This window comes from Protopterus annectens, chromosome 1.part2 (genome assembly GCF_019279795.1).
Source record: "Protopterus annectens isolate FY-2018-M chromosome 1.part2, PAN1.0, whole genome shotgun sequence".
NCBI lineage: Eukaryota > Metazoa > Chordata > Ceratodontiformes > Protopteridae > Protopterus > Protopterus annectens.
In genome coordinates this window covers 250988547-251007761 of record NC_056727.1, presented here as the reverse complement: position 1 = coordinate 251007761, position 19215 = coordinate 250988547, and positions in this window count along the sequence as shown.

Here is a 19215-nt window from a genome sequence, read left to right as displayed (position 1 = left end):
ATTTAAATTTGTTGAGTCCATTTTCAGCCCGGGAGAAAAGCTCCACAGTAAAATAAACAGACAGTAGTTACATTGGATTACATAGCGATTAACAATTTAACATAGAAATTACTTACAACATATTTACAGATGAAGAACATAGTACATCAGTAGACAACTAGAATCTTTATCTGTAAAATACATAACAGGCATTAACAAATGTAACAATGAGGCTTATGAGCATCTTATCATCAAGGTAGTTAGTGGAGGTGAAAGAAAGGTAGTAGTTGGATGGAGGTAATTGTGGGTGGGAGTGAGTTCCATAATTTGGCTATGGCTAAGAGAATAGTTATTGGCTTTAGTGATCTGCAAGTGATTTTGTTGCTGGATCTTAGTGGTCTGGTGGTGCAGGGTTGGAGTAGATTCTGGAGGGATGGGACTGGATGGTTTACTAGTTTGTGGGTGAGTGAGAGTTGATACAACTGAAGGAGGTGAGGGAGTTCAAGCCAGCCCAGTTCAGCAAGTGAGGGATGCCATTTTGTTGTAGAAGGTCTCTAGCTTGTTTAGATCACATTGCCTTAGGTTGGTATATACTGGAGGTGGAGATAAGGTGGGAATTTGCTATTGAAATCTTTGCTGCTTTGGAGAAATTGTTTATTTCTGTATAATACTCCTAGTTTTTGTGGACTTTTTATGGTCATGGATATGTGAATGTCAAATTTTAGTTTATTGTCTATTTCCACTCTAGCAATTTGGTGTGTTCAGTTGGGTATATAGTGGTGTTGTCTTTGCTGTGATGTTAAAGTGAGAGTTGTTTTGAGTATGTTTGGTGGGTTGGAAGATGAGTAGTTTAGTTTTGTTTGGGTTGAGTATTAATTGGGCATCGGATAACCATGTTTCCAACAGAGGAAAAGGCTTCATGTGTGACTTTGCAGTTTGGGTAGGGACTGGGCTGAGCAGATGATGGTAGAGTCATCTGTGATTGGATGAGTGTGCCATGTTTGGTGGCAGAGGCTAGATTATTGGTGTAAACAGAGAAAAGTAGGGGTCCAAGGATGGATCCTTGGGGAACCCTATGGAGACAGGTAGTTGGGGAGATATGTCATTCTGCCATACAATGGATTGTTGGCGGTCAGACAGGTAACTCTGAAACCAGATGGTGACTGATTGTGAGAAGGATAGGGTATTGAGGACAGAGATAAGTTGTTTGTGTGGGACCATGTCAAATGCTTTAGATAGGTCTAGGAAAGTAGCAGAGGAGAGATAGCCATTGTTTTTATGCTGAAGGATAGTGTTAGTAAAGGAGAGTAAGGCAGTGGTGGTGCTATGGTTTGGTCGGAAACCATGCTGAGTACTGAAAAGGAGGTTGTTAGTAAGGCGGTAGTGTGAGACCTGAGAGTGTATGCATCTCTCTAGTATTTTGGAGAGTGGAGAATAGCTCTGTCATTACTATTGTACTGCAGAAGGCCTCCGCCTGGAGGGCAACATATGTGAGACTTTCCAGATTACTGTAAACTCAGTATAACTGTTTCACGGTTGCATTACACTGTTCATATGGATGTCAGTGTCTAAACGGCTATATGACATGGCATATACAACTGTTATAGTACACAAATATAGCTTTCACATTCATTTATGCGCACCTGTGTGTGGTGTTATACTCTTTGTTAGCTCTGTGGGTATATGCTGCAGGCTATGATTGTCATTTGTATGGGTGGCTCATACAGTCTCCAGTTGGTAAGGTGGTGACAGTAGGAATACTGGCTGCTCAATATTGTGTGCATGTACTAACTATGTATCTTAATGTACATATCTCTGTGTGTATGTGTAGTTGCATACATATATATATATATATATATATATATATATATATATATGCCTGTATCTGCATATATGAGTCTGTGTATATGTATCCTAGGGATGGCCATGTCGTGTGTAGTCCTGGTTATGGGATCTGCAGCACTTGGTACTGTATTACAGGGGGGATGTGCTTGGCTGGGGGGAAGTATACCTTTTCGTACCAGACGTATATTGTGTGGGGCCTCTCAACCCCATTAACATTGCATGAGGACGTATATGTTTTTGTTATTTCCCCATTGTTATCTCCAGATGTCTGTCTGTATACACCTATATATCTATATATCTGCTGACATATATATGACCTGCTGTATATATTTACATATGTAGATGTAGAGATATATATCCATAGATGTAGGCATTTGCATGTATATATGTTCATATATATATGTATATATTTCTAAATATATATATATATATATATATATATATATATATATATATATATGTATATATTAATATATATATATATATATATATATATATATATATATATATATATATATATATATATATATGTATATATGTTGTACCTGTTTAGACATTAATATATTTACTCACACACATACATCTATATGTTGGAATACATTCTCTGTACTGTTGAATGACTGGGCTGGATGATATGCTTGTGAAAACATCAGGGTTATGTATATCTGCCATGGTTTAGTGGTCAATCACTTTGTGTATGGTGTGCAGGTCCTGGGTACGAGCCTTGCAGAGGCAGTTTATTTTGTTACTGGCCAGAACATGGCCTGTTGCATACAGAGTGATTAAGGCACTTTAAAGCAGTGGTAAGCAAGTTTGAGCAGGTTTGAGTGGAGGTAAGCACTGCTAAATCCTGGTTACAGTTTCTTATACCCAGTTAGCTTCTAAATTGCTTAACTTGTGTAGGCAGTGCTTAGCTCCACTCATACTCATGCTAACCTGCTTACAACTGCTTTAAAGTGCCTCCTCCCGCTTACCCCCATGCTAACCTCTTTAAAAGAAAAGAAAAAAGGGTTGATAGGAAAGTGGAAAAAAAGGGGCACAAAGTTGGTAAGACAGTAGGGAAAATAGCTAGGGATGTGCAGGAAGGGTGTAGGAAAGGTCCATAGCTGCCCATTTCTTCTACAGCAACAGCTGTGCATATACACTGAATTTGGAGGTAAATTTGGACCCTCAAATCCCTGGGAGAGGGGCGAAGACAACACAAATTCATTGTGATGCCAATTAGACCAGATTACATGTGTCCAGTGGACACGTGCGAAATGGACGGCCATGGAAGGGGGGGATTGTTTTGTGGGAACAGATTGCCCTTCATTTTCTGTTCAGGTGGGAGTGGGATGTTGGGGAGGGATTGTAGGTATATTTGGGGAGGTAGGCTGGGTAGGTTAACAGGCATGACACACAAGATGCATACAGGAGTGGTATATGACACATGTGGGGGATAAACACCTTGATGGGGAGGGGTGTTGGGATATTGGAAGCCCACAAGCCCCTTAGTGGTAACAGTTGGACTGAGGTCCCCACCCTTGGGCAGTCACCATGGTGTCACCACAGTGCCATACCCTTGTGAAATATGACTGTTGACTATCCTCCTGCTGACACATGTACACCTACAACACAAATTGATAACATTATGGAGATAACAATCAGTGTTACTGACAGCTGAAATGCATCATAGCTGCATGGCTACACTACCTAACATGTATGCATTACACATTACCCCTGACAACATCTTACACTGCAGTACATTGCAGCACTCTATAGCAGTCACCATGTGCATCAGAACCATGTTAGCCTGTCCCTGCATCAATGTTATGGATGACAGGGATGTGGCACAGGTATCATCATATGCACATGCTGTGTTGCTGGTTTGCCAGAGGCCGAGAGTGGTTCATACATGTGTTACTATGTGTGTGGGTGAGGGTTTGGTTCATTGATTGGGGCATGGTGATGTGGTGTGTGTTGGTATGGGGTCATCCTAGGTGTGGTTGCATAGTGTGTATGTATGCATGCATACAGTCCTGCCATGTGGCTGCCCTATACAGGTGTTGTTGGACAGCTGCAGACCATACCTGGCAGGGTGTGCAGTTCAGTGCCTCCGGGCACTGACACACTGATTGTGCCTGCCAGGAGTTCCATCAGCATGTGCAGGTACAGACCTTGAGGTCTACTCTCCCCTGATGATGACAGGTGTCCACTGGAACCATGTCCCACCTGTGACAGGCCAGGGTCATGTGCACAAGGCCTGCTGTGGTGTGGTGTGGTGTGGACAGCACCCCCACTGGTGTCTGGGGCTGGTACTGCCACTACAGGAGCTGCTTGGTGTCCTGGCATGTCCACGTTGACCACCAGCTGCTGGTGTTTCTGGCCTACATCCATGCAGCCATCACACCACTCCCACCACATGTTCAAGCATGGACATACCATGGTCTAGGAGGCCCACCATCTCACCCCACTGTCTATCCATGACCTCAGTCTGTTCACGGAGGGCAGCAGCAAGGTCATGGAGGTTGCCACTTACAAATGAGAAAGCAGCCCTCTGCAGCCTCAAGCCCTGTCTGGTGTACATGTCCATACATGCCTGTGCCTCCATTATGGCCTGAAACATGCTCCTGGTGGTACCAGTTGTGGCACCTCTGCCAGGGGCATGATGACCAGTGGCCCTCCCACAAGCACCATGGTACATCTGTCCATGTGGTGTCTTGCCAGACATCTGGCTATGCCGACTATGACCCGACACAGTTGGCATGGGCACCACACTTTCCTAGCCACTGGCACCAACCGCCAACTGTCCTTCTGCTATGGCCATGTGTGATGGGGTTTGTAGGGGCACTGTAACTGTGTGCGGGCTTGGGATGGCTAGGAGGGTGATGATACATGATAGCACAGTTTTGGCCTCTGACAACCCCTCCTGTGCCTCAACAGTATCATCATCATCATCATCAGTATCTGTACGGACACTTACCTCAGTTTGCATGCAGGAGGGACCCTGACCCACCTCGCCACCTGTGGGGGAAACAAACACACACTTTGGGACCTGTGCAGCATTGCATAACAGTACACACATTTACACATACACACAGTCACACGCACAGTCACAGTCACACACAAACAGTCACTCACACAAACACACACACACACACACACACACACACACACACACACACACACACACACACACACACACACACTTACAGGTGAGGTGGCACAAAGATATTACACAGACCTCTCATTACCCAACAGTCAACATTCATGACATATGGCACTCAACAGTATGCACTGCAGCCATACTCAATCCTTGTTAACAACATTATACATCTCTATGATGCATGAGTTGTGTTAGTAGGTGATGCCCCTTCCCCTGGAACACACTGCACCCAGACAGTCCCACATTCAGTTACATATGTTCCCCATCCTGCATGGCACTTGCTAACATACATTCATTAATACTATCTATTAACATATCATTCCTCTCTATGCCTACACATGTGATCACAACACATGACCTGTTACTCCATCACCTCCCTGACTTTGGTGGAGTAGGTTGTACATGGCCTCACTGCTGTCATCCAGTATTACCCTGTGTATGTCTAGTCATGACGTACATGGCACCTATATGGTTGGGGCTGCTACATTCACTACATATGTCACACACCAGAGTCTCATACTACAGTCTTGCTTAATCCATGCCACATCTGCTGCACAATCAACCCATCATGCAGACAACAGTAATACCTGGATACACTCACTGATGTGGTCTGGTAATTCCCCATTGCATTAGTATCGCTGCATATGTGGGTAGCTGATTATCTATCTGCTGCTGGCAATATGATGTGTATACCTGGTATGTACTTTCCCTCCCAATGCATGTTCTGTGCTACATACCTTGTTATGCTATCAGCTGTCCTGTGTTCACATATTGGACAGGTTGTCCTGGTGTCTCATGTGTCACTACATGTACATGTACATCACAATCTCAAGGAGAAGTACTGCCATGTGATCAATCTCACTATCACCTCTGCATACATGGACACCCACACAAACAGACACACATGTACACACACATCTGACATGCATCAACCACACTCCATCAGATTGCACTTACAGACACAATCAACACCCCCCCCCACACACACACACACACACACACACACACACACACACACACACACACACACACACTTACATGTGGGGTTGCACACCTTTTGTACACACAGTCCTCCCATTACCCTTCTGTCAGCATGTATTACATCTGGTGCTCAATAGCATGCAGTGCAACTATAGTGACCTCATGCTAGCAGCAATATACATGTGTGTGATGCATGGGCTGTGTTGGTAGGTGATGGCCCTTCCCCTTGTTAACACTGCACCCATGTACGTAGTGTTACTGTGGACCTGTTCTGCACCCTGCCTTGTTCTGTGCACCACACCTCACAGGTGTACAAACCATTGCTGCATATGCAGTACTGTGTCAGTTATGTCAGCTCCAATGCTCACAGCCCCTATGTGTTACAGCAGCTCATACCTGGGATGATATGCGAACAGATATAATTTATGAATGCCTGATGTCTGCTTTACAGATCACAACATCAGCAGTGCATGTATGACCAGTACAGGACTATTACACTGACAACCATCAGACCTTACCATGGCTGTTCCCACTACTCTGCATGGTTGCAAGGTCTACTCATGTGCACATCCCTTGGAGTGCGCACACTGCTGTCACTATTGCTGTGGGGTCATTGTTACGTCTGCCACAGTTACATAACCTGATTGTGTGCAGATACAGCCATGAGGGTGTTGTTTCACACATGTCCCTAATGTGGGCCGTGTGTCCTGCCATACTTCTCATCCCTGTGGACACATTGCACAATGACAGGATGTTAGTTATCTTGCATGTGTCTGTGGTACCCTTCCAATACCCCAGCATGGTCTCCACTGTGACGCAGTGCATTTCACAACAACAAAATGTGAATGTGTACAGCATGCAGTATGGATAGCTGTGTTAGATGTGTGCATGGAATATCCCATAGCCATTACATGCACAGTGTATTGTCATGCATGAACATGAACCATACTCAACAACTACAGGCTGCTGCTGTGGTGGTATCCTGGAAGGACCTACATAAGAGTGAGAGAAAGTTGTTGTCAGTGGCCATAGCTGTGGAATTCGTAAAGGGTGAGTGCAGCATTACATTACATCTACAGTAGGAGTCCACAATACTGCAGCTTATGCACGTCTGTTTATTACTACTACACAGCAACAGACTATGTATATGACATGTCAGATTTGCATGATGTACCTGTACAGATGCAGATGCATACACAAGAGTGGTGTAACGATGTGCCCTGGTGCCTTACCTGCAAGCTCCTCAGTCAGTGTGTCAGTGGCACCCACCTCCACAATGCGCCCTGCCAGTTGTTGGTGCTGCAGGCGGGCAGGTGCCACAAGGCTCCTGAGAAGCTCCTCCATACAGGTGAGGGGTGGATGGATGGTTTGCCCCCTCGTTGTGAGGTGGTCCCCCTTACAGCAGCTGCACACTGATGTACATGGCAAAGCAGGTCACTGCAATGATTCCGGACCTGCTCATAGCTGCAGTTCTGCATTCCAACATCATTGACCTTGTGGACTAGTTTGTTCCACAGGGCAGTCCTCTCCTGCTGATCATGGGCTGTACAGCCAAACAGCTGTTCATAGTGCTGTACCAAATGTTCAATGATTACTTCTGCTTCGGCAGCACTGTAAGCTGGCAAACGGGTGTGGGGTATCCTCCCTGGAAGACATAAAGATGGAAACAGGTCTGAGCAACTCATACAGCAGGGTTACCATAGTTCTTAATACACATCTTTGTCACCCCCCACCATATCAGCTACAACAAACCGTTCACAGAATGCAATCGGCATGTCGGCTGCTTACCTACCATTGGGACATATGTTGTATTGTACCAAGCTTTGTGCTATGTGTTTGTGCCATGCTTTGTGCTATGTGTTTGTAGCCATGCTCCCTGTGGGGACACTATCTTTGCTGGCTTGTTACAGATTATTTCACCTGCATGCCATTGTCAGTGCCACTCTATATATATATATATATATATATATATATATATATATATATATGTTTATATACCTATATCTATATGAGTGTCTGTATATCTGTAGACATACTTGTCTAATTATATATCACACAGATATTTTTCTATGTGGGGTGCATACAGACATCTGGTCCACATTCTGTAACTGTCTTTCATTCACAGCTGCACTGTTCTGCCTTACTGCAACATGGTCAGGTGTCACATATGAACACAGACTAACATTAGGGTGGTATATATGGTGAGAAATTGCTGGTAAGCCTATTATACACCTATGGCATTTGTGCATGCTGCATTACATATTAACATGACTGTCCTGCAAGTGGTGTGCTCTAACACCCATGTGTCTATCATGACGGCAGTACTTCCACCACCAGCTATTGCCCACACTAACATACCAAACACACATATTATGGCTTAAAACTTTGTCATTCATTATTGATCTAAAACAGTTGGCGGGTATGTCCCACTGCCTACAGAGACAGACAGTATTGTCCAGAGCAGTTGTTCAGCAGAACTTCATTACAGGGACAACTACAGATGGCACATATAAATCATTCCACATCATATATCCTATTATTCTATACCACATACTACATTCTATTACATACATATGTTTTACATACCTGCCATTTTTTTCTGACAGCTGTGACAGCTTGCTGTTAAGGTTTTTTTTTTCTGTGTGTGTCTCTCTCTCCACTACAGTGATTAAGCTGGTTTGAATGGATTGAAGCATGGCTTTTGTAAGTGATGTATATGATCAGGTGATGGGCTCTGCACCAATCAGTGTGCAACAGTTGCTAACTGCATGCAGCCTACTGTGTAGTACTTCAGATAACCACTATCATGGCAACCTAGTACTATAAAATGCTGACTCATGTGGGCGTTGTTCCTTAACCTTTCCAGTATGGAGGACATCCTTCCTGTATGTGGGCAGCAGTGTTACAGACAGCAGGTTGCAATACCTCTTACAGCAGGAATTGCAGACACAAGCCAATTACACATTTGTATGAGGTTTCAGACCTACAGACAGAGTGAATAGTGTTGTTATGTGCATTGTATATTGCTGGTCTTGCAGTGTTTGTGTATACATAGTAGTTTAGGATGGAATGCAGTCTGTCTGCATAGCTCTCAACTTTGGCCTATCCACATGATGGCCAGTGGATTGTCTGTTAGGTTTGGTCTGTACACTACACAGGTCTTGTCCTAGATATATCACTGACAGTCTGTATGTTGCGTGCTATCAGTACATAGCTACATCCATTTGTGTTTCTGATGTCTTATTCCTGCATAAGGGTATGTTGCAACAAATCCTGTAACACCAGCAATTTCCAGGATGTGTAACAGTAATATTGCAAGTATGGGCCTGTGTTCATGCCTCTGTCCTCCACATATATGGCAGGCTTTGTCCTGCTGTGATACAGTTAGGGGTTGTTGGGTAATGGCCTATCATTATTTACTGGTAGCATTCCTGCTGTCATCCCAGTCATATCGTGGACTCCCACAAAATATGTTGGTCAGGGTCCATACATGTGACAGATACATTGACATTACCACAACTAATACATTCTCCCCCAGGGCTTGACTACAGGGTGTTATTGGAGGCTGCTGAACTACATCAGAAATTGTTGATTGTTACCTATCTTGAAGGCAAATCCTTTGTCTACTGTTGTACTAACTGAAGGCATTGGCCTGGACAGCATAGTATGTTATATATCCACATTGCTTGCATCTACTGTTTTGTGTGGGCCTTGCATTCATCACTGATTACATATTTCAGACTTTATGTGCTGTAAGTAATGGCATACATTATTGTATAGTACACAAATAAAGGTTTTATGTGTATGCATACCTGTGTGTCATGTCATGTCCTTTGAATTGTGAGTGGGTATATGCTTAATGTAAGTATTCTCATTTGTGAGAATGCTTGCTACACTACACACTTCACAGGTACCAGTTACAGGGTTTGTGGCTGAGGGATATACTTTACACCCAGTACTTCCACACTACTTCTACATATGTATGGCTACTAATACCTTTTATCTGTGTAGATGTGTATGTACCCATATATGTATCATATCATCATCATCATCTTCTTTCAGCTGTTCCCGTTAGGGGTCGCCACAGCAGATCATCTGTTTCCATTTCTTCCTGTCCTCTGCATCATGCTCTTTCACACCAACCGACTGCATGTCCTCTCTCACCACATCCATAAACCTTATCTTAGGCCTTCCTCTTTTCCTCTTACCTGGCAGCTCCATCCTTAGCAGCCTTTTCCCAATATATCCAGCATCCCTCCTCAGCACATGTCCAAACCTACGCAATCTCGCCTCTCTTGCTTTGTCTCCAAACTGTCCAACCTGAGCTGACCCTCTAATATACTGATTCCTAATCCTGTCCATCCTAGTCACACCCAGTGCAAATCTTAACATCTTTAACTCTGCCACACCCAGCTCTGACTCCTGCCTTTTCGTCAATGCTACTGTCTCCAACCCATATAACATAGCTGGTCTCACTACCTTCTTGTAGACCTTCCCTTTCACTCTTATTGGTACCCATCTGTCACAAATCACTCCTGACACTCTTCTCCACCCATTCCACCCTGCCTGTACTCTCTTCTTCACCTCTCTTCCACACTCACCATTACTCTGAACTGTTGATCCCAAGTACTTAAACTCATCCACCTTTACCAACTCTACTCCCTGTATCCTCACCATTCCTCTACCCTCCCTCTCATTTACACACATATATTCTGTTTTAGCCCTGCTGACCTTCATTCCTCTCCTCTCTAAAGCATATCTCCACCTCTCCAAGGTCTCCTCAACCTGGCCCCTACTCTCACTACATATCACAATGTCATCTGCAAACATCATAGTCCATGGGGACTCCTGTCTAATCTCATCTGTCAACCTGTCCATCACCACTGCAAATAAGAAAGGGCTCAGAGCTGATCCTTGATGTAATCCCACCTCCATCTTAAATGTATCTGTCACTCCCACTGCAGTCCAAACCAATGTCACACTACCATTGTACATATCCTGTACCACTCTTACATACTTCTCTGCCACTCCCGACTTCCTCATACAATACCACAACTCCTCTCTAGGAACCCTGTCATATGCTTTCTCTAAGTCCACAAAGACACAATGCAACTCCTTCTGACCTTCTCTGTATTTCTCCAACAACACTCTTAGAGCAAATATTGCATCTGTGGTGCTCTTTCCTGGCATGAAACCATACTGCTGATCACTAATCATCACCTCCCTTCTTAACCTAGCTTCCACTACTCTTTCCCATAACTTCAAGCTGTGACTGATCAATTTTATCCCTCTGTAGTTACTGCAGCTCTACACATCACCCTTATTCTTAAAGATAGGTACCAAAACACTTTTTCTCCACTTCTCAGGCATCCACTGACTTTCCAAAATTTCATTAAACAATCTGGTTAAAAATTCCACTGCCATTTCTCCTAAGCACCTCCATGCTTCCACTGGTATGTCATCTGGGCCAACAGCCTTTCCATTCTTCATCCTCTTCATAGCTGTCCTTACTTCCTCCTTGCTAATCTGCTCCACTTTCTGATTCACTATCCCCACATCATCCAACCTTCTCTCTCTCTCATTCTCTTCATTCATCAGCCCTTCAAAGTACTCTTTCCATCTATTCAACACACTCCTCACTTGTGAGTACGTTTCCCTCACTGTCCTTTATCACCCTTACCTGCTGCACATCCTTCCCAGCTCTGTCCCTCTGTCTAGCCAATCGGTAGAGGTCTTTTTCTCCCTCTTTAGTGTCCAATCTCTCATTCAACTCTCTATATACATATATATATATATATATATATATATATATATATATATATATATGTATCATATATCTATATCTAATATCCCAATATATATATATATATATATATATATATATATATATATATATATATATATATATATCGATATCTATATACCTAAACATATTTGTCAATGTATAGATGTGTGTGCATATTTGAACCATTGTAATGTGTACTCCTTCCACATTGTACATTCCCTACGGTAGAATGACTTTTCTGCATGATATGTTACAGATATTGCCCTGACATTTACAAGTGAATTGGCTTACTGTTAAAGCTTTGTGACTGTGTTGTGGGAGGGTCCTGTAGTCAAGAACTGCATGTGCTAGATATTGGCTGGCACAGCATATCCTTTAGGCCTGTGGGGGGGTAACATAGTACTAATTACTAGGTATCCCTCATTTGAGCCCCCTCCCCCATTAACAGTGCATATGGTCTGTTATGTTGTAATGAGTGGTTCAGAATTTTGTTTCCGTGTGGTAATGCTATACACATTTCTATCTGCAGATAGATATATATATATATATATATATATATATATATATATATATATATATATATATATATACACACATACATACATATAGCTGTCTGTCTACATTTCCAGATTTATATCTGTCCATATGTCCATGCATGGCACACTTTATCCAGAATTCTTGCATTAAGAGGTTGTGTGGTATGATATTACTACATTCCCTGTACTGTTGACTGATTGTGTTAGATGATATGTTTGTGAAAACATCAAGTTATATATATCTGCCTTGGTTTAGTGGTAAATCAATTTGTATATGGAGTGCAGGGTCCTGGGTTTGATCCTTGGAGAGACAGTTCATTTTGTAGCTGGGCAGAAGAAGGGACATTGGCTACAGAGTGATTAAGGCACTTTTAAGCAATTGTAAGCGGGTTTGCACGGGCTTGCTCAATGGTAAGCACTGCTAACCTCCGCTTATGTTTTCTTACAATCAGTTAGCTTTGAATTTCTCAACCTGTGCAGGCATAGCTTACCCTCAAGCAAACCCGCGTAAACCTGCTTACCGCTGCTTAAAAGTGTTTACTGCTGCTTACCCCATGCTAATTTCTTTAAAAGAAAAGAAAAAGGGGTTGATAGGAAAGTGGTGAAAAACGGGGCACAAAGAGGGAAAGACAGTAGGGAAAATAGCTAGGCATGTGCAGGAAGGGTATAGGAAAGGTCCATAGCTGCCCATTTCTTCTACAGCAACAGTTGTGCATATACACTAAATTTGCAGGTACATATGGACCCTCAAACCCCTGGGAGAGGGGCGAGGGCAACATATATTCATTGTGATGCCAATTAAACCAGATTACATGTGTCCAGAGGACACGTGTGCAAAATGGACAGCTATGTATGGGGCGAGATTTTTTTGTGGGAACAGATTGCCCTTTTTTTTTCCAGGTGAGAGTGGGATGTTGGGGAGGGGTAGTAGGTATATTTGGGGAGGTAGGTTGGGTAGGTTGACAGACAAGACGAACAAGACGCATACAGGGCCAGTGTATGACACATGTGGGAGTAAACACCTTGGACGGGGAGGGTTGTTTGGAAGTCACAAGCCCATGAGCCCCCAACTGGAGACAGTGGGACTGAGGTCCCCACCCATGGGCAGTCACCACTGCACCTTCACGGCCCCAAAGGTGGCTGTGCTGGGGGCTGTGTAGGGGGGGCAGGCTCACCCTCTAATAGTGCCACTTGGCCCTCAAGCTGGCATAGCTGCTCTCAATACTCCAGATCGAGCTCCCTAAGCACCACAGCCCAGACCTGTTGATGGGTGACAGGTTCCCCTCCATGCACGCTCCGAAGAGGGGTGAACCCCATCATCTGCAGTGTTTCCTCCTGAAGGTGGTGTGGGGCCCACAGAGGAGGATGTCCCAGGCTGGACCCCAGATGTGCTGGTCCCCAGTGCCATGGCCAGCTGAGGTGGGACAGGTGGGTCCGCTGGGACCGGCCTTCCCATACGAGCTGTGTTGTCGCAGGTTTATGACAGATATGGGTTAGTAACAGTCAACAGCATTCCAGATTAGTTATAGCAGCATGCATAGGTATTCCCATTAACCCAACTCATAAGTAAATTCATAGTATGATGGAATATTTTTCTACATAAACAGAAAGGGGTTCAGTTACCCAACCTCCACCCGCTACAGTGGGTCTCATAGGTGGGTCAGTTGGATTTTTGTGCACTTTAGGTAGCCCCTAAACCCTCCGGGTTTTCATTTGACAAAACTGAGTAATTTTGTTCCTATAAAACAGCAGAATCAGTTAATTGTTATCAAACCTGCTGATAAGGGGGGGTTTAATTACTTTCATGGACAGAGTGCATTATGATAGAGCGATGGCCAGCCTCCTTAATGACATCAAGTTTTATAAGAGAATTATGGATGAGGATGTTGTTAAAATTATTGCATTAGTACGTAGATCTTTAAAAGATGTGTTCGATGGAGGTTTGATTACTAAAGAAACCTATGAATATCTTGTTGTCATGACTCCACTTATTCCTATAATTCAGGGGCTACCTAAAGTGCACAAAAATCCAACTGACCCACCTATGAGACCCATTGTAGCGGGTGGAGGTTGGGTAACTGAACCCCTTTCTGTTTATGTAGAAAAATATTTAAGGCCAGTGATTATCTCTAATGAATTTATACTTAGTGACTCTAAGCAATTTTTAATCAACCTTTATGATTATGTTAAGGGCCTCAATGATTTAGAAGGTATTTTGTTTGTAACTTTAGATGTACAATCCTTATTTACAGTGATACCAAATGAACTTGGTATTCACTTTGTGCAAAAATATTTACAGCAACATAGTGATTTGTCCTTAGTTCAAATAGATCTAATTACACTTTTTTTAGAATTAGTATTAGAGAATAATATCTTTATATTTAATAATGACTTTTTCTCCCAGTGTGATGGGGTTGCTATGGGAACCCCATGTGTGAATAGTTATGCTAACATGTTTTTGGCACACTGGGAGAATACTGTTTTGTTTGACACTAAGGAATTTAAGTCTAAAGTTTTGTTTTATTGATGTTTTGTCAATGACCTTTTCCTTTTGTGGAAAGGTAATGTGGAAGAATTACTTGCCTTCCATCATACTATGAATTCACTTATGAGTTGTTTAAAATTTACCCTGAATTGGTCTGCTACACGTATAGAATTTTTAGACCTTTACATTGAAAAATTACCGAATGGCCTTATTAACACAGGTGTCTTCCGAAAAAGTTGCTATAGGAATTCCCTGTTATTCAGGACTAGCATGCATCCAGGATATATATTTAAGAACCTTATTAGAGGCCAAGGTGTGAGGACCTCAAGGTTGAATCCTTTGGATGATTGCTTTCAAAATGAACTTGGAGAATTGGGAAATAAGCTATTGGCTAGAGGATATAATAAGGAAGAAGTTGCTAAGTCCTTTAGTGACATTAATATATTGAGACAGGGTATAGCAGCACCATATTTTGGTCCTATAAACCCTTCAGTAAACTCAGAAAAATGTACTGAAAATACTCTTCTTAAGGTACCTTTATTTTATACTTCAGATAACAAAGAATTAAGAAGCATTTTTAGTAAAAACTGGTCTATTTTTCAGGTAGATGAAGATATAAAAGGAATTGTAGGAGAATATCCAAGATTTCTTTATAGGAACAGGAAAAACTTGAAGAGATTATTATGCTATCAGAATTCCTTTACGACTTCTATCAGTCCAGGCCATACAACTCCCTGTGGTGATTGTAATTTTTGTACCTACATTGAGACACAAGATAAATTTTGTCATCCGGATACACACAGGGAATTTATATTTTATGCTGATGCGACATGTAGAACCTCGAATGTGGTCTATTTGGCAGAGTGTCAGCTATGCCACTGTTTTTATGTTGGGAAAACAAATAGACCATTTAAAGATAGGATTCGAGAACATCTCTATAGCATCAGGAAACAGGCTGATAATAATGCACTCGCAAAACATGTCAGCAGGCATGGTGATTTTTTATTTAGGGCTATAGAAGTTATTATTCCCAGTATTCGAAAAGGTGACATTAGGAACCATACTGAGTATAGAGAGAATAAATGGATTATAGCACTTAGGGCAGATAGGGGAAGTGGCCTAAATGAGAAGGCCTCTATTAAACCCCATTTAAAAAACGAAGAATAAGGAAGTGAGGTGTTTATGTAAATGTTCATGTTTAATAACATATATAACATATATATCTGTACATATTAACATATATATCAGTACATGTATATCTATATATTGATATTATTATTTATGTAAATGTACAGGATATGTACACTCATATACCCCCATATAGCTTATTATTGCCCTTGTGCTTAGATTCTGCATACTTATGGTGTACTATGCCACCTTGTATTTAATTAGATATTCATAGAAATGTTTTTTATGGGAACAGCCTTAAGAGCCTTTTATATTTTTTAGCGTAATTTGTTTAAGAGAGCACAATAGCTTCATTGCTAGTTAATAATTGTAGTATAGGGTATATACATCTTTACATTCTCATATTGCTTACCACTGCCACTGTCCTTAGATTTGTTTATTTATGGTGTATTATGTCATTTTGTATTTGGGTAGATATTTACATGAATGTCTTCTACGGTAATAGTTTTAAGAACTTTTTTAGGGTTATTTCTTTAAGAGAGCATAGCAATTAACAATTGCCTGGATTTTGATTGGACCATTATATTTTGAATTGTTTAAAATGAACTCAGTTCTATGGTGCTGTTATATGGTCTGATGAAGCTGTTTTAGTGAAAGCGCTTACCGAGCATCTATCTATAAACATATAAAAATGAAGCAGCACAGCTAATGAACAGGCATTCCTGGTTTGAGTCCCACTGCTGCACTTATTTTCCATGTGAAATCTGTATATGAACATATTCTCACATTTTTTTTTTGCCATATAACCTACATAAAAACAACTACAAGGGTTTATTTGCTTTATTTAAGTGTACTGTTGCTGTTGAACACATGGGGATGGTTGGTGGTGATATGTGGACACTTATGAGTGGTCTTGCTCATTTATTTACACATTATTCTGTTCTACTTTGCAGGGGCGTGTTTATTCTGAGAGTTCTCCTCTCAGACATGCCCCCTGCACTCATCCATGCTCCATGTTGCATTAGGAGTTCAGGCAGTGCGCCTTCCTTAATATGCATGGCGCGCTGCCATCCTCCTCTTAAATTGTCACTTCCATGCAGGACTAGACTAGGTTGTCAACCTATGGCCTATCCCCTAATGACTGGTTGGTTATTCGAAGTGTCACAGCATACACTAAGGATCTGTGTAGGATAATACATAACTCATCCTTCAAAACTATACCAAAAATTATAAACTGGATTTTTTGAATTATATATAATATTATCAATGTTAAGAATGAATTATCATATCTATATAACATTTTAATTGTCTATAAGACAGATCCTAAAGATTCTTATTGGCAATACCTAACTAAAGGGTTTTAAGTATCATTTTCAATGGAAGATATAAACAAACATTTTATTTTCAGTTAAACTAACTTCTTACTCACAATTCTGGAGGATTTTTCATTGGAAATTTCTACACAGATCCTTTTTGACACCTGAGAAACTCTCAGAATTGAACCCTTCAAACAGCAAGTTATGTTGGAGGTGTAATCTGTCCACTAATGCTGACTGGTCTCATATTTTTTGTGACTGTACTAATGTTAAACCATATTGGAATGAGATTAACAAATTTCTTCACACTATCTATACTGATATAGTTGTTTTGACAAAGTCTTTAATTTTATTGAATGTTGTTAATAGTAATAATATGAAGAAAAATGACCTGTATTTGTTGTGGACAATGTTAGCAATAGCCAGAAAATGTATAACTAGAAGATGGAACTCTAATGTAGCACCCAAAATGGAGGAATTACTATCATCACTGAATAAATGCATACTAATGGAGAAAAGTACTAAAGAGTTAAGAACTTTTCCTAAGCCATTAGTTAATAGTCCATGGAGGAAAGTTTTAAATTTGATTGATACCCTACAGATGGAACCAAACTCTTCCTAACTATCATAGTTTATATATTAACTTATTATTTAACTACAAATGTTTTTATCTGAATCATTTTTGTCAGGCTGAATGCAAATACTGTAAATAGTTGCTGAATGTTATGAATGTATTAAATTATTGTGTTATTTCATCAAAATAAAAATCATTTGAGTAAAAAAAATGTAAATGTAGAGAAATGTGTAACCCCCAGACAAATGTTACAATGGAAAGGCAGTTATTTTATATATGGAATCAAAAACCTGGTGAAACTTTTGCAACATATATAACTGACTTGAGAAATAAGGCTAAAACATGCAGAGTTGGTGATTTAAGGTTTTAGTTGATAAAAGACAGACTTGTGCGTGGTATTAAAGATGATGCTATGAGAAAGATTTTGCTTCTTGACAGTGATTTAACTTTGAATAAGGTCATTTAGCTTTGTCAGATATACGAGCTCACAGAAAAGCATACCAATATGCTTACAAATGAGAATAGCTCTAGAAGGCACAGTGACAAAGCTCATGTTGATAGTATGCAGCATGTTGTTAAAAGAAACAGGCCCAAGTACATGGCAGCAACTGTAGCTCCAGCAGCAGTCACTGGTAAACCCCACAACTTTCCAGGGAATTCCAGAGTTAGCACAATCTCAATGAAGCATAAGAGTGAGTCAGCAAACTCAAAGCATGGGCCCCAACCCAGTTTCATTACCAACAATCGTAACTGTGGTGGAAGTCATGAACCTAAAAGGGAAACATGTTTAGCTTTCAGTCAGCAATGCCACAAATGCAATAAATTGAATAATTTTAAAGGTTTTGGACATCAAAATGCCCACATTCCTTTATTAAGATGGAACATTTTAAGAAACGAGTTGATCAATTAGAGAGCTGCAACCCTACTCTTTATGTTGATGGTGTGTCACTACTTTGTGAAACAGTCAATGCAGTAAATTTAAGGGCAAAGGATGAAGTATTTTGTACTGTTCAGATAAATGGAAAACCCATAGAGCTCAAAGCTGATACAGGTTCCAAGTGCAACGTTATGTGAGCAGAAACATTTGCTAGAGCGTGACGTGATGAAAGGCTTGATTTGGCAAGGAATGTGAAGCTTGTTGCTTATGGTGGTAAAAACTAAAAATTTAAACTGAAGGCTCAGTAGTGCTTTCATGTTACTCTGTTGGGAGAAGCTACAACTTAATTTATGTAGTTAAGAGGCTTGTCCAGTCATTATTATGGCTCAGAGGCAGTTTGAAAATGGGACTGCTTTCACTTAATAAGGAAGTCCATCAAGTTAGCTTGAAAGACCACTATTCTAATTTCACACAGTACATTTTTTTCTACCTCTGCTGATCTTTTTGAAGACAAATTAGGGAAGCTTCCAGTGGTGTACTCCATGAAGTTAGATCCAGATGTCA